This window comes from Pithys albifrons, chromosome Z, assembly GCF_047495875.1.
Source record: "Pithys albifrons albifrons isolate INPA30051 chromosome Z, PitAlb_v1, whole genome shotgun sequence".
In the NCBI taxonomy this organism is placed as follows: domain Eukaryota; kingdom Metazoa; phylum Chordata; class Aves; order Passeriformes; family Thamnophilidae; genus Pithys; species Pithys albifrons.
Genome location: NC_092497.1, coordinates 8,854,539 through 8,867,289, shown reverse-complemented (window position 1 = coordinate 8,867,289; position 12,751 = coordinate 8,854,539). Strand labels below are relative to the sequence as shown.

The following is a 12,751-nucleotide window of genomic DNA, read 5'->3' as shown; positions in this document are numbered from 1 at the left end:
CCGCGCGGGCTGCGCTCACGTGGTCGGCGGGAGGGCGCGAGCCCGGAGCGGGGGCCCGGGGGGCACTGGACGGGCGCGCGCTGCCGGTGTGTGACATGGGACGGGACGGGACGGGACGGGACGGGACAGGGGGACAGAACGGGACGGGGGGACGGAATGGAACGGGACGCGCCACGTCACGTCACGTCACGTCGCGTCACGTGGGAGGGGAGGTGGGAGCGACCCCGCGCGCGCGTGGAGGAGGAGGAGGAAGCAGAAGAAGGGGGAGGTCACGTGACGGTCGCGGGCGCCGCCGCCGCCGCTTTGTGAGCGCACCGGGGCAGGTACCGCGCTCGGGGGACCCGCGAGAGCCGCCCCGCCCGCACACACACCGACCCTTCCGCAACAACCGGCCCCGCGCGCGGCACCTCCCGCCCCACACCCACCCCGGCCCCGCTTTGTCCGCCCGGCGCTGCCCCGGCCCGGCCCGCCCCGCCGGGCTGCGGCGGGACGCGGCTCTGCCCTACTTTCCGGGCAAGCATCGCCTTGGCCCAGATCGCCGCCCCCCGAGGCCGCTCGGCACGGCCGCGGCAGCGCCCACCGTGCCGGGCAGGGCAGCCGCGGAGGTGGGTCCGGTCCGACCCCCGGAGAGGGGCCCGGCCCCGCTCCTCGCTCCCCGGTGTCCTCCAGGCCAGTCCGAGCCTGTGGCTCTTCGGGGCAGCCGGGGGGAGCAGCCGGACCCCCCGGGCAGAGGGGTCAGGGGTAGGGCAGGGGGAGGCTGGGAAGGGAACAGCAGGGCCAGCAGGTACCGGCCTGTGCCCTGCGCGGGGCTGCAACTCCATGCCGGTGCCCATCCCTGTCCGGGGGCTGCCCCTCCATCCCTGTCCGGGTGCCCATCCCTGACCGGGGGCTGCCCCTCCATCCCTGTCCAGGTGCCCATCCCTGCCCGGGTGCTGCCCCTCCATGCCGGTGCCCATCCCTGGCCGGATGCCCATCCCTGGCCGCGGGCTGCACCTCCATCCATGCCGGTGCCCATCCCTGTCCGGGTGCCCCCTCGCTGCTGGGGGGGCTCGCAGCTACAGACAATGACATCTCGGCACCTACAGTGGGTTACTTGAGGACATGTCAATGAATGAGCCATTCCCTCTCATAACCTTCTCCACCTGGCCGGTCCTCTCTGTAGGCTGTGTCTGATTGCTCGCAATTGGGCTTTGCTATTGGTCTGGCTTATGTTGCCTTTAAAAACAGCAACAAAAAACCACCTGTGTTTCCTCTTGCTGCTGAAGAGAATTGTAGCAGGTCAGTGAGCTGGTAGATACTCCTCTGCAGGGAGGAGGGTGTAGGAAGGACCTGGTGCCTCTTTGATGTCGGGGATCGGAACTCTGTGATGTGGAATAGGTTTAAGAGCATGTGCTGGAATGTCTGCAGTGCTGTTGGTGCCACCTGGGAGCTGCTCGTGGGGGGGACTGGTTTGGAGCTTCTCTCTTGTAGGTGTGTTAACATCAGGAGTGTGGATGTGCAGAGCCCTCCTGGGTGTGTTCAGGATGTCACGAGGAGCAGAAACTTGGGGTTTGCTGTGGAGCTGTGTGAGGGGGAGCTGTGGAAAGGGAACGGAGGGGCCGTCCTGGCCTGAGAGCAGCTGTTTTTTTCCAAGTAGAGAAATTGGAGCTGGAAGGGAAGGGAGGGGGAGCAGTGCTTGCCATTGAAACAGAGGCCTTCACAAAAATCAGCAGCGACTCAGCCTCCTGGCTTTTGGTTTTTTAATATTTACAGGGCCCTTTTAGCAGTTCCCTTGACTGTACCACATTCTCTAATGGAATCTGGGTTTGGATTCCTACCTGGCTGACTCAGTATTTATACCTGGGCCCAATCTCTCTGTGGTGGTTTGACCTAACTTGTTTAAAGAATTTATTTTTAACTTTATGCTAGGTAACTTGAAAGCAATCAAGGCTAAATCACTTTGCAGGATTAATGATGTTTCAGGACTCCTGGAGGGTTACATGGTCAAACTGGATTAACTGGTGTAAACCAATTTTGATGTAGTTTGGAAAATGAGCTGGCTTCTGTGTTTATAACCTCAACAATCTTGGTAACTTGAAGGAGGTAGGGAAGAGTGGGAATTGTTGGGAAACCTCTGTTCTGCTTTGTTGTAGTTATGATTTTATCAGTATGTTGATTTTGGAAGCTGTTTGTAGTAAAAAATGGCATGAAAATTCTGAAAATTCTGTTACATTTATCCTGAAATTTAGGCTGTTACATTTATCTTGGCCAGTCCTCCACAAAGCTCCTTGTGCTGTGACTTCAGAAGGGTTTGGTCATTCAAGGGCCCTTGGGAGCTACAAACTCACCACTAGAATCTAAGGAAGCTTAAGGAAAACCCAAATAAAGAATCTCGTCTGTTACCAGAAGCTGTTATTTTTAATTTTTTTGTTTAGTTCTAACAGTTCTTTAAACTACTGTGTTAGAGCCCAGAGTAGATTGTTGGTGTTCTGTGTTTCTTCCGTGGACTTTTATTTTTAGGTGATGCTTTTTTCACAGAATGCCATTTTTTGGTATGTTTTATATTTGTTGTTGCTGTCCCCCTAGTGCTACTGCTCATAGCAGAGTAGGATGCTGATTGACTGTCCCTGAGAGATGTGTGTCCAGTACTGTTAATGCTCTTCTAATAATTAGCATTGTAGTACTACTGTTAGTAGTAATGTTTACGTGCAGTTTGAGTCATGTTGTGTACCAGCGCTTAGAACAGGTGCTTCATGACAGACAGGAGTAAGACTTTGGATCTTTTATGAATCTTTTTATTTATCTTTGTCTCTTACGTAGTTGAAGCACATGAGCAGGACTCTTGTTCAGTGCTTGACTTTGCAACAGCCTTTTGTGACTTTGCTAAAAGAGAAGCCAAGTGACTTGTCCCCTCTGTACCATGACAGGTGAAAGAAGCTCTCATGTTGTATTTGTAGACTTCAAAAGTGTTGAATGGAAAGTGCTAGAGGAAATACAAGAGATACTCACTGCAGTGTTGTTACTCTGCTGGAAATTTTGGTGAATTTTGTTTTATTTTCTCATCACTGTCTAGAACTACCTGAAAGGAAGTTCTGGCCAGGTGGGGTTTGGTCTCTTCTCCCAGGCACTCAGCAATAGGACAAGGGGGCACGGGCTCAAGCTCTGCCAGGGGAAATTGAAGTTGGATGTCAGAAAAAAATTCTTTGCAGAGAGAGTAATCAGGCATTGGAATGGTCTGCTCAGAGAGGTGGTGGATTCACTGTCCCTGGAGGTTTTTGAAGTGAGATTGGCCGTGGCACTGAGTGCCATGATCTGGTAAAGGGACTGGAGTTGGACCAAGGGTTGGACTTGATGATCTCAGAGACCTTTTCCAACCCAGTCGATTCTGTGAGATTCTGATACAGTCTGTTTACTTGTAGCCCACTGGGTCCTTTGTGCTTTTCAGAGAAGACCTAGTTGGGACTTGTACTGTTTTTCATGTAACTTCCCTAAACAGGTTACATTCATTAAAGTGAGAACTGGGATGAAAGGTTGTGAGGTACCTCCTTTGCAATTACTTCAGGTTTACATTGTACAAAATGTTACAAAGGGTTTGTCTGTTTTGCTCTGACATGAAAGTCCATTCTCTTTGATTTTGGCCACCTGAACTGTGAGTCTGTTGGAACTCCCCCTCGGCCTGGGGCTCCTGCAGGCTTGTTCCTTCCACAGGCGGTACCCCCAGCCCTCTCTCCCCATTTCTTCTCAAGGCTGCAAAGAGTAAACAAGGACAAAAGGCACCCAGTTCAGAGCTGGTACAATCTGATGCCTGAGATCTCATGGCTTGCTCAGCTTGCTTTTAAAACATCATAAATATATTGCTGAGCTTGTTTTACTTAAGTTCTCCTTAGATTGTACAAGTAAAACTTGTAAAATAGGTTATGTGAACAACTTTACGCAGCTCCCTTGAATGGAGCTGTTTCTAGTCTCAGTTCTCTTGAAATTCTCTTTTATTCTTTTTGTCCAGCTGTCTTTGTGAAACCTGCATGATATTGTGGCTTCTTTTTGAAGATAAACCCATAAAGCTTTTTCCTTCCCAGCTTCTTACATCAATCTTCCAACAGATAAGCCTGGAGGAGTCCTTAACCTGGCTGAGTGTGGCATTTTGTGTTAAAAACAATGACATGTTTTCCCACGTTGACAGAGCTTTGATCTCTCTTGAGACTTAAGGTTTGCCCAAAGTAGTACTCCATGGTGAACCTTATGGTTTTGTTTTTGTGGTTGTCATACAGGAAATACATTTTATTCCTGCAGAAGATGCACATTCAATGGAATTTATGTTACAGAGTCATTCAGTATTTTAATCCAAAGTTAAATAAAGGAAACTCAAACACTTTCTTAGCCTGCAGATTTGAATCATCAGGTTACACATTTTAAAACTTGGTTTAATGGAGGGGAAAGAATGTCTGTCTCAGTCTGTTAGGCAGTTCTGGGGTTGAAGGTATAAAATTTGAATTCACTAGCCATGATCATGTTCCTAAATATTTTTAATGGTTAGCTGTAGAGAGAGGAAGTCTTCCTGCAGTTTTATTGCGTCTGGTGTAGATTCCATCTAGAAAATCTCATTTGTATTTCTTATGACTGAAGTGCTGTTCCTGGAAGTAGGATGATGCTTCAGAAACCATATTGAGCTTGCTTTTGAGCAACGAAATCACAGTGTATTTTTTTTCTACTCTATTTGTTTTGTTAGGTGATTTGAGGATAGTGGGTATAGAGTAATGCAGAGTGAAGTATATGGGTTCTGTAAGCTCTCTGCTTCCTCTTCCTGTTTGATTCTCAGTGTAGCTGAATCATGGCTGTTTTATGCTAAACATTTGACTGATATCTCGTATATTACATTGCCTATGTCTACTGAAGTTGAAAGCTACTGCTGATTTATTTTTTCTCTCTGCATTCTTCCTCAAATTTTAGAATTGTGCACTGTCTTACACACAGTTTCAGCAACATGAATCTGAAAGGAACCCTGGTGCCAAACCCTGCTCTGTAGTTGGGCTGTACGTGGTATATTACATTGAAGAAATTCTGGTCCATGCTGTTGGTGAGTTGTACTCCAAGGGACAGATTGCTGTGCTTTTATTTGAGCTTTCAGTCACACATTCTTGAGATCACTGACTTGTGATCCGTTTTGGAGACTGACATAAGAGAGACCGAAGTTACTGATGTTACCTTTGGGTGACTAAGTGTGATGAGGGAGAGCAGTCCTGCACTTGCTGGTCTTGTGCTTCACTTTCTTTTATTAGCCACTGAATGAATTTCTGAATGTTTGGAACATGGGGTAAGTGCCAAGGGATAACTGTATGAAATTCAGTTTGGAGAAAGATTGAAGTAGTGTTACAAGCTCTGTGAAGGCAAGTTAATGAGTATGCAAAAATGGAGTTTCTTGTCAGTGTTTGACAAAACCTTGTGGCTTTCTGATACATGTCCTCAACCTGCTGGGTTTCTTTGCTGCTTCCTGATGTCCAGATTAGCAGTGATGCTGAAAGGGTTTTTGTTCTGATTTTTACATTTTGTAGATTTTAGGAACACAGTAGTTGTAGATTTTTAGAGGGTTAATATTTCTAACAGTTTAAGTTTAATGCCTTTCTATCACTACCCCTGTCCCAGAACAGGGAGCTCAAATTCCTTTAGTTAATTAATCTTGTTTAGACTCCTTTCCAAGGTAAAGAGCTGAAGGATATCAGAAGGCCTGCAGAATGAAACATAAACATAGGTCAGAGTGACCCAAAAGCCAGAATTGGATGAACTCCAAGAGACCTTTGTGTGCCTGAGGAAGAAGAGCTGATGAAGACAGAGGGTCCTGACGACCTCAGACCCAATTCCAGGGGGTTGGACCAGGGGTGGGACTAGGGCTGGACTGAGAAATGTGTAAAGCAATGATTGGAGGGATCTTATTATAAAAGCCATGGAAACAAGAACTGGGACACATGCATGTCATCCTGTATTCCTGTGGGCTGTAGGCCCTGTGATATTAAAGGACCTTTACTTTTTATCTTACCCTACACTAACGTGGCTCGAAGTCCTGTTTTTGGGGGGAAGGGTCATTCACAGCATCAGCAGCAATGCCCTGGAACTCTTCTTTACATCTTAGGAAAAGGCGCTTATTACATTTCTTGAATAATTCTCTGTTACGATTGCAACCATGAAACTCCTTTCAGTTTTACACCTGTACTCCAGTTTTCATTGTTTGCCATTTTGTCTGTTGATGCTGTACTGTATGTTACTGGATTTTACATCCTAATGACTTTTATCCTACCTGATTTAATTGAAGATTCCCTCGATTTTCTGTTATTACTGTCAGAGCAGAATTGCTAGAGCTTGAGTTGTCCTTAATGAAGTGTGGGAGGCATTTTTGGTAACAGCTTTTCTGTTGTTCCTTCCCTTTTTACTTCACTTAATCACAGTCTGACAGGGACTTCTGGAGGAGGTCTTGTCTCTCCTTGCTCAAGCAGGGCCACCTTCAGCAGGTTACCCAGGACTGTGTCTGGACATCTTTTAATACCTCTAAGGGTGAAGGCTCCACCCCTACACTGGGCAGGCTGTGCTGTGCTAGTGCTTGGTCACCCTCAGAGTACAAAAGCATTCCCTGATGTTCCCAGGGAGCCTCCTGTGTACTCTGGTCCTGTCACTGGGCATGGTTGCAAAGAGCTTGGGTCTCTGTACACCTTTCCTGCAGGTACTGGGCCCTTCAGTTCAGGAAAGATATTGAGGGGCTGGAGCAGGTTCAGAGAAGAGCAACAAGGCTGGGGAAGGGACTGGAGCACAAGTGCTGTGGGGAGAGGCTGAGGGAGCTGGGGGTGTTTAGCCTGGAGAAGAGGAGGCTCAGAGGTGACCTCAGCACTGTCTGGAACTACCTGAAGGAAAGTTCTAGCCAGGTGGGGGTTGGTCTCTTCTCCCAGGCACTCAGCAATAGGACAAGGGGGCACAGGCTTAAGCTCTGCCAGGGAAAATTGAAGTTGGAGATCAGAAAAAGCTTCTTTGCAGAGAGAGTGCTCAGGCATTGGAATGGGCTGCCCAGAGAGGGGGTGGATTCCCCATCCCTGGAGGTTTTTAAAGTGAGATTGGCCGTGGCACTGAGTGCCATGATCTGGTAAAGGGACTGGAGTTGGACCAAGGGTTGGACTTGATGATCTTGGAGGTCTTTTCCAACCCAGTCGATTCTATAATTCTACTTACATACATTGATGAGGGACCACATTCCCCCCAAGCTTTCCTCTCTGGGTTAAACTACTTGACATAGTCAAATCTGTAGTTCTTCAGGTAAACTCAACCTATAAGTCCTTACAGGCCCTTGAGAAGGATGTGGATTAGGCACTGAATTTAGTATGGTGGTGATAACAGTGGTTCTTGACTCTTGATCAGTGAAGGAATGGATGGGTCTGGCATATGGGTGGGTTTAGAGAAACTGCTGTGTAATTGCAGCAAGATACACATTTCAAATCTAAATAATGTCTTTGCTTTCAAAGAAGGTGTAATTGGCTGTCCTGACTGTATCTGAAGACTACAATCCAGCAGTTCTGTGAGGGAGCAAACAGGTCAAACATGTGATTGTCTGGCAGTGATAAGATTGCCCCAGTCCTGGATATGTTCTGTCTGGGAATTGCTTGGATTGTGTATGATGGCCTGGTGTACATACATCATTTAGGAGAGGTTAGGCTGAGTTCCTGCTGATCAATCTGCATATTGATCAGTTCAATTTATGGGTCTCTGTGCATCAAAATTATTTTAAAAGTACTTTTTAATGAGACTAAACCCCAGACTTTTCAGAATTAGACAAGTCCTGATAGATTAGAAAGAGAACTGGACCAAATTCTTGCAAATCTAGACACCTTCCCCAAGAACCCCTAGACCCCTACTGCTGTAGAGGAAGGTTAGATGGTTAAATTTACTTTCATAGTTAGGGTTGTTGGGTCTGAGAAGTGCTGGGACTATTCTTTTAGAACAGTCATCTGAAGTGAAACATCACTGAGATGGAGCTTCTGCTGGGAAACCTCCCTCAGATATTTGGATGACTTCCCTCCCCTGCTGTTCTGTTGATTGCTGGGGAGTGATTTTGAGAACTTCAGTCATGGGAGACAGTGAAGCAAGAGTAACTTTTACATCTATTCTCAGTAGACAAATCCATTAAAATAAATGATCAGCAGAAGACATGATAAGTGTTTCAGTACTTAAGAAATGACCCACCCATTATAAAATACAATAAAACGTAGTGATATAAGCTGCAGAACCATCACTTTTCAGTTAATTTTAGTATCTAAGGAGAAACTGAGCACAAAAACATACTGAGTGAGACATCTTACCTCGCAGGCCAGAACAAGCAGGTTTTGAACATTTGATTCAGACTGTGATAACTAAAACCTTTTCCATCCAGCAAAAAAAGCAAATAGCTGTTTGGGGCTGAAACTGAATGTAGGGAAGAATAAAGTGAAAGAGTTTAGCAGTTGGACTTGGCATTGTTTTCCTTCCTGGGACTTCCTTTAGGAGAGGTGGATGCCCAGGAACTGGTTTTATGGTTGTAGGTTTCCTTTATTGCCAGGCACTGATTGAAAAACTGGTGTGTAACTCTTCTTCCCTTTCCAGTTCTCCACAATATTGGAGAACAATTAGGATCAGTTGTTAACATGTACTTTTGATGGTACTTTCCTTGACTCCACAAACATGTTCTGGTGCAGTATGTAGAGCAAGAGGGTTGTGGAAGAGCAGGGGGAGGATGTGACTTGGGTGTAGTTACAAGACAGGTTTGGGATGAGGGAAAGGGGGAAAGAATTTGGTATTCTTTAGCTTGGGTTGTTACTTTGATTTGTTTGTTCAAGTTATCCAGAGTCTGGTTCGTAACAGTGGGATCATATCAGTAACACTGGGAACCTTAGGTGTGTCTTAACAAACCAAATTCCTGCTTTGATGAACTGCACTGAAAGTGAGTAATGAAACAGAGCTGGGAACAATCAGCTCTGGTGAAGTATGTGGGAAGGAGGGAGAGGTTCTCTGTTCTCAGCATCCCTCTTCGCCTCTAAATCTGCCTGGTGAATTATTTGACACCGAGTGCATTTCAGTCCTTTGAAATGATGTTGCTCTGTTGGGGTGGAGCAGCTGGGTCTTTGCTAATGCCAGCTGGAAAGTTGTGGGGTTGTTTTGCATCTTCTGGTATTCCTACAAATGTGTTTTTGTTCAGTGTTCATGGGCATGTACAGAGCAGCACTGACAACCTGCCATGTTCCCCAGGAGTTATGTATGAACAGATATGCTGGGAGGACTGTGAGGTTTTTTTAAAGATAATTCTTTTTCCTTTTTGAAAGAGAAATGTTGAAGGGGATAAGCTATCTCTTCTGGCACTCAGTACTTCTGGGGACAGTGAGCTCTTCTGGTAGGTTCACTTAGTCCTTCCTTTGAATACAAAGAGAACCTTTGCACCTCTTGTGTTTCCTGAAAAATCCCAATTTCAGGTTGCTCAAATTCTGTGCCAGGTGACGTGACCTCACACAAGCACAGCTCAAACACTGTGCTGAACTTTGCTAAAATGTATATCTGAATTCCAGTGATTTTGTTATAGTTAAAGCCTGAAAACATTCATCTGAAGACAGCATGGAAATGCCTGAAAATAGAAGTTCACCCTAGTGCATGTTTGGGTATTATGATTATTGTATTTATGGCTACAGGGGTGTGGGGCTCTGCTTTCTTGAAATCTTAGAGATAACCTGGAGGAGTGGTCTGCTTAGCTCTTCCCGGACTTGGTGTGCATTAACCTTCCAACTAGTTCAGCTTCAGGGATGTACCAAAGCTTTGGAGATACTGACCTACAGTGTCTGTTCTCCATCTCTCTTTTTCAGAAGCTACGTGTATTTTTAAAATTACCCAAGTTTCCAATTAAAAAAGAAAGGAAAGTTAGCCCTCAATTTAATTTAATTTAGTAAAAGTCTGTAAAAGATTAAGATCTTTGTAATGCTTCATATCTGTTAAAAAAAAGCATCTCCATCTTAACAAAGGTGATGTGAATATTTTCCAGTTGTACTAAATCCAAAACATCACAGCTGCAACCAAAACACTGTCCTGTGTTTCTGGAACTTGGACTTTCAAGTCTTTTGCAGCAGTTGGATATCTGACTAAAGCTCTAGAAGAGTTCAGCCAAAGAAATACTTGTTTATAGTGTGAAAATTTTAGTTTGACATCAATGTACTTCTAATTGTTAAACAATAACTTGCATTTCAGTCAGGGTAAAACTGCTGATAAACATTTGTTTAATTTTAGTTGCCTCTGAAGTAAAATTACAGCCTTTGCTGTATTCACATTTTTTTTCTTGACTCTCCAGGTTTCATCCTAGTTTTTCTTCTCACTTAATGTCATTGCATTCCTTCAACTCTTTGTTTTATTCCTCGTTTAAATTTGGTAGGAACTGATAATTTTGTCAAACAAAGGTTTTTGTTCTCAAGTGTGCTTGTAGATTAGAATATACATGAAAGTCTAACATAATCTCTGATATGGAAGGCCTTACTCTTGGTGCTTTGTGTTCTGGGAAATTCTGAGATTTATGCATTGTGTATATAACATTTAAGAATTCAGAATGGTTTTAAAGGGAAGTTATGTCTCTGGCTTTTGGAATGATATAATCTATTCAAACATGCATTTTCCTTCCCTTTCTTGTTTCCCTGGCAAAATAAAATCTGAGAAGAGCAGAAAATGTTTTTCTTGGATGTATTTGTGACTCTTGAAATGGACTTTCATGAATAAATGGAAGTAAAAGTTCTAGTTCCTATAGTTGCTGTTCTTGGCAGTTGTCTGTATACTCAGCAGTGTTTAAATGCAGGTATTGAGAGCTGTTTTATGCCATTCTATGAGCCCTTTGCATCTGATCCTGCAGAGAAGTTCCTGTGATGTAGCTGTGAGCTCACAGGATCTTCCAGCAAAGCTCAAAAACTCAGACTTCGTGGCAGGGTTATCAAAATAAGGTCATGCCAACACCTTCCTCTGTAGAGCACAACAACAAGGTTGGTAAGCACTGGTTTGCTAATTTTAGACATCAGGAAAGGGAGGATCCAGAAGGACAGTACCACTGGGGTGAGGCTTCATGCTTCCAAAAAACACCTCAATCCCTGTAGAACCACAAATTCCAGTGTGTGCTAAAGGTGAGACAATGAGCAGTTTCTTGGGTTTCCTTTCTGCTGATTGTAGCTTGGGGTGATTGCTGTGTCCTGAACTCTCTGCTCAGAGGAGGCATTTTGCATTCTTCCTTCTCCCATTTTTATTTTCACTTTAATCTGGTGAATCAGGTTCTTACTAGTTTTAAAAAGCTTTGTTTTGGGCAGTGTACTCCTTGAACTTGAAAAACAGTCCTGTGTTAAATTGGGAACACATTTGAGGCATCACTCTGTTCTGCATTTTAAGCTTGCCTACCACTGGTTTCTGAATTTATTTACAGTGTCATCTTGCCTTTTGCAGCAGCAGTGCCCTGCTCTGCTAGAATTTTTAAATAACACTCTACAAATGACTGAGAATTATTACAGTGTTTAAAAAGCTGTTGCTTAAGTTTGTAGTGCAGTTTCTAGAACTTGTAGTATTTCATCTTGGTTATCCACTGCTCATCCTTTGGTTGTTTCTGTGTAAGTGCAACTTTCTGATATTTTTGGAGAAAATTGATCTTTACAATCCATCTTGTGCTGAAATGGTTTTCAGGATTGTCGCTGCCAAACCATTTGTTTCGTAAAGTTTTTATAGGTGCAGAGTGATCTCTGGAGCTGATACCTGTAATATTTTAATGCTGTTGCTACAGAGGAAACCTGCAAAGTGTGTATTACAGGGGCACCCTCAAAATTCACTCGTGTAATGATGGGGAGGTGCACAGGTAGTATAAATAAGCTGTTTGAGAGACTAAGATGTGAAGAATAAAAGTCCATTTTCTTTCCAAAGAGAGTAATCTTCATCTTGAAACAGAGTGCTTGGTCTTTTAGACTGGTGATTAAGTAGTTGACTACTGTCTTCTTGGGATGCTCTAAAAACCAGATTTTCTGCTTAGGCATTTTAATATTGCCTTGCACAGTATATAAACCTGTGGAATATGTATATATATATGTATATGTGTGTGTGTATATATATATATATATGTATATATATAATCCTGTGTGGAATCAGGGACTACGATTTCTTATTTTGCTGTACTAAAGTAATTCATCAGAGTACAAAAATATGTCAAAGAGTAGCCTTAACATTATGAAAAAAAGGGAAATTCTGTGAAAAGGAATTTCTTAGTGGCCTATTAATAGGAAAGAAGTTCTGAAGAAAAACTTTATATGCTTATTCGGATTTTGCAGATTTTTTTTTAATTACTTTTTCACATTTTGTCAATTTTATTATGTGCTTGTCTGTCATGGAAAGGAATGATGGAGAAGAGTGACAACTTCCTGCCAGAGACAGAAAATGCATGGAAGTGAAACAACATTCAAGTCAGTCCAGATTTGCAGGAAAAGGTAAAGACAGGGCTGGAACAGCAGCTGTGGGTCTAAGGAGAAGCCTGTGAGAGGTTCCCTGCCCTGCTTATGTTGGAAAAAAAATGAATACTAAATTAAATGCAACAAAACTTTGGGCAATTTGACATCTTATGTGAGCTGCTTGTCTCTTTGCTGTCTCCTTGAGAAACATTAGGAAACTAAGAAGTGAATGATGAATTTAATTTTGATGTAGCATTAAAAGAGAACAGCCTAGATGACTTTATTTCTGCTTTTAGATTTGAATTCTGTGCTAAGGGATC

The 12,751-nt window shown here is 44.1% G+C and overlaps 1 protein-coding gene across 4 annotated transcripts in view; it reads left to right on the top strand.

Annotated features, from left to right (window-relative positions):
* Nucleotides 1–224: 224 nt before the first annotated feature.
* The window catches only part of UBAP2 (ubiquitin associated protein 2), a 151,004-nt gene continuing 138,477 nt past the window's right edge, over nt 225–12,751 (top strand). For all 4 annotated transcript variants that reach the window (XM_071580539.1, XM_071580538.1, XM_071580537.1 and 1 more), the window contains exon 1: nt 225–323. The gene's annotated coding sequence lies outside the window, so the exon portion shown is untranslated. The remainder of the gene's footprint in view (nt 324–12,751) is intronic.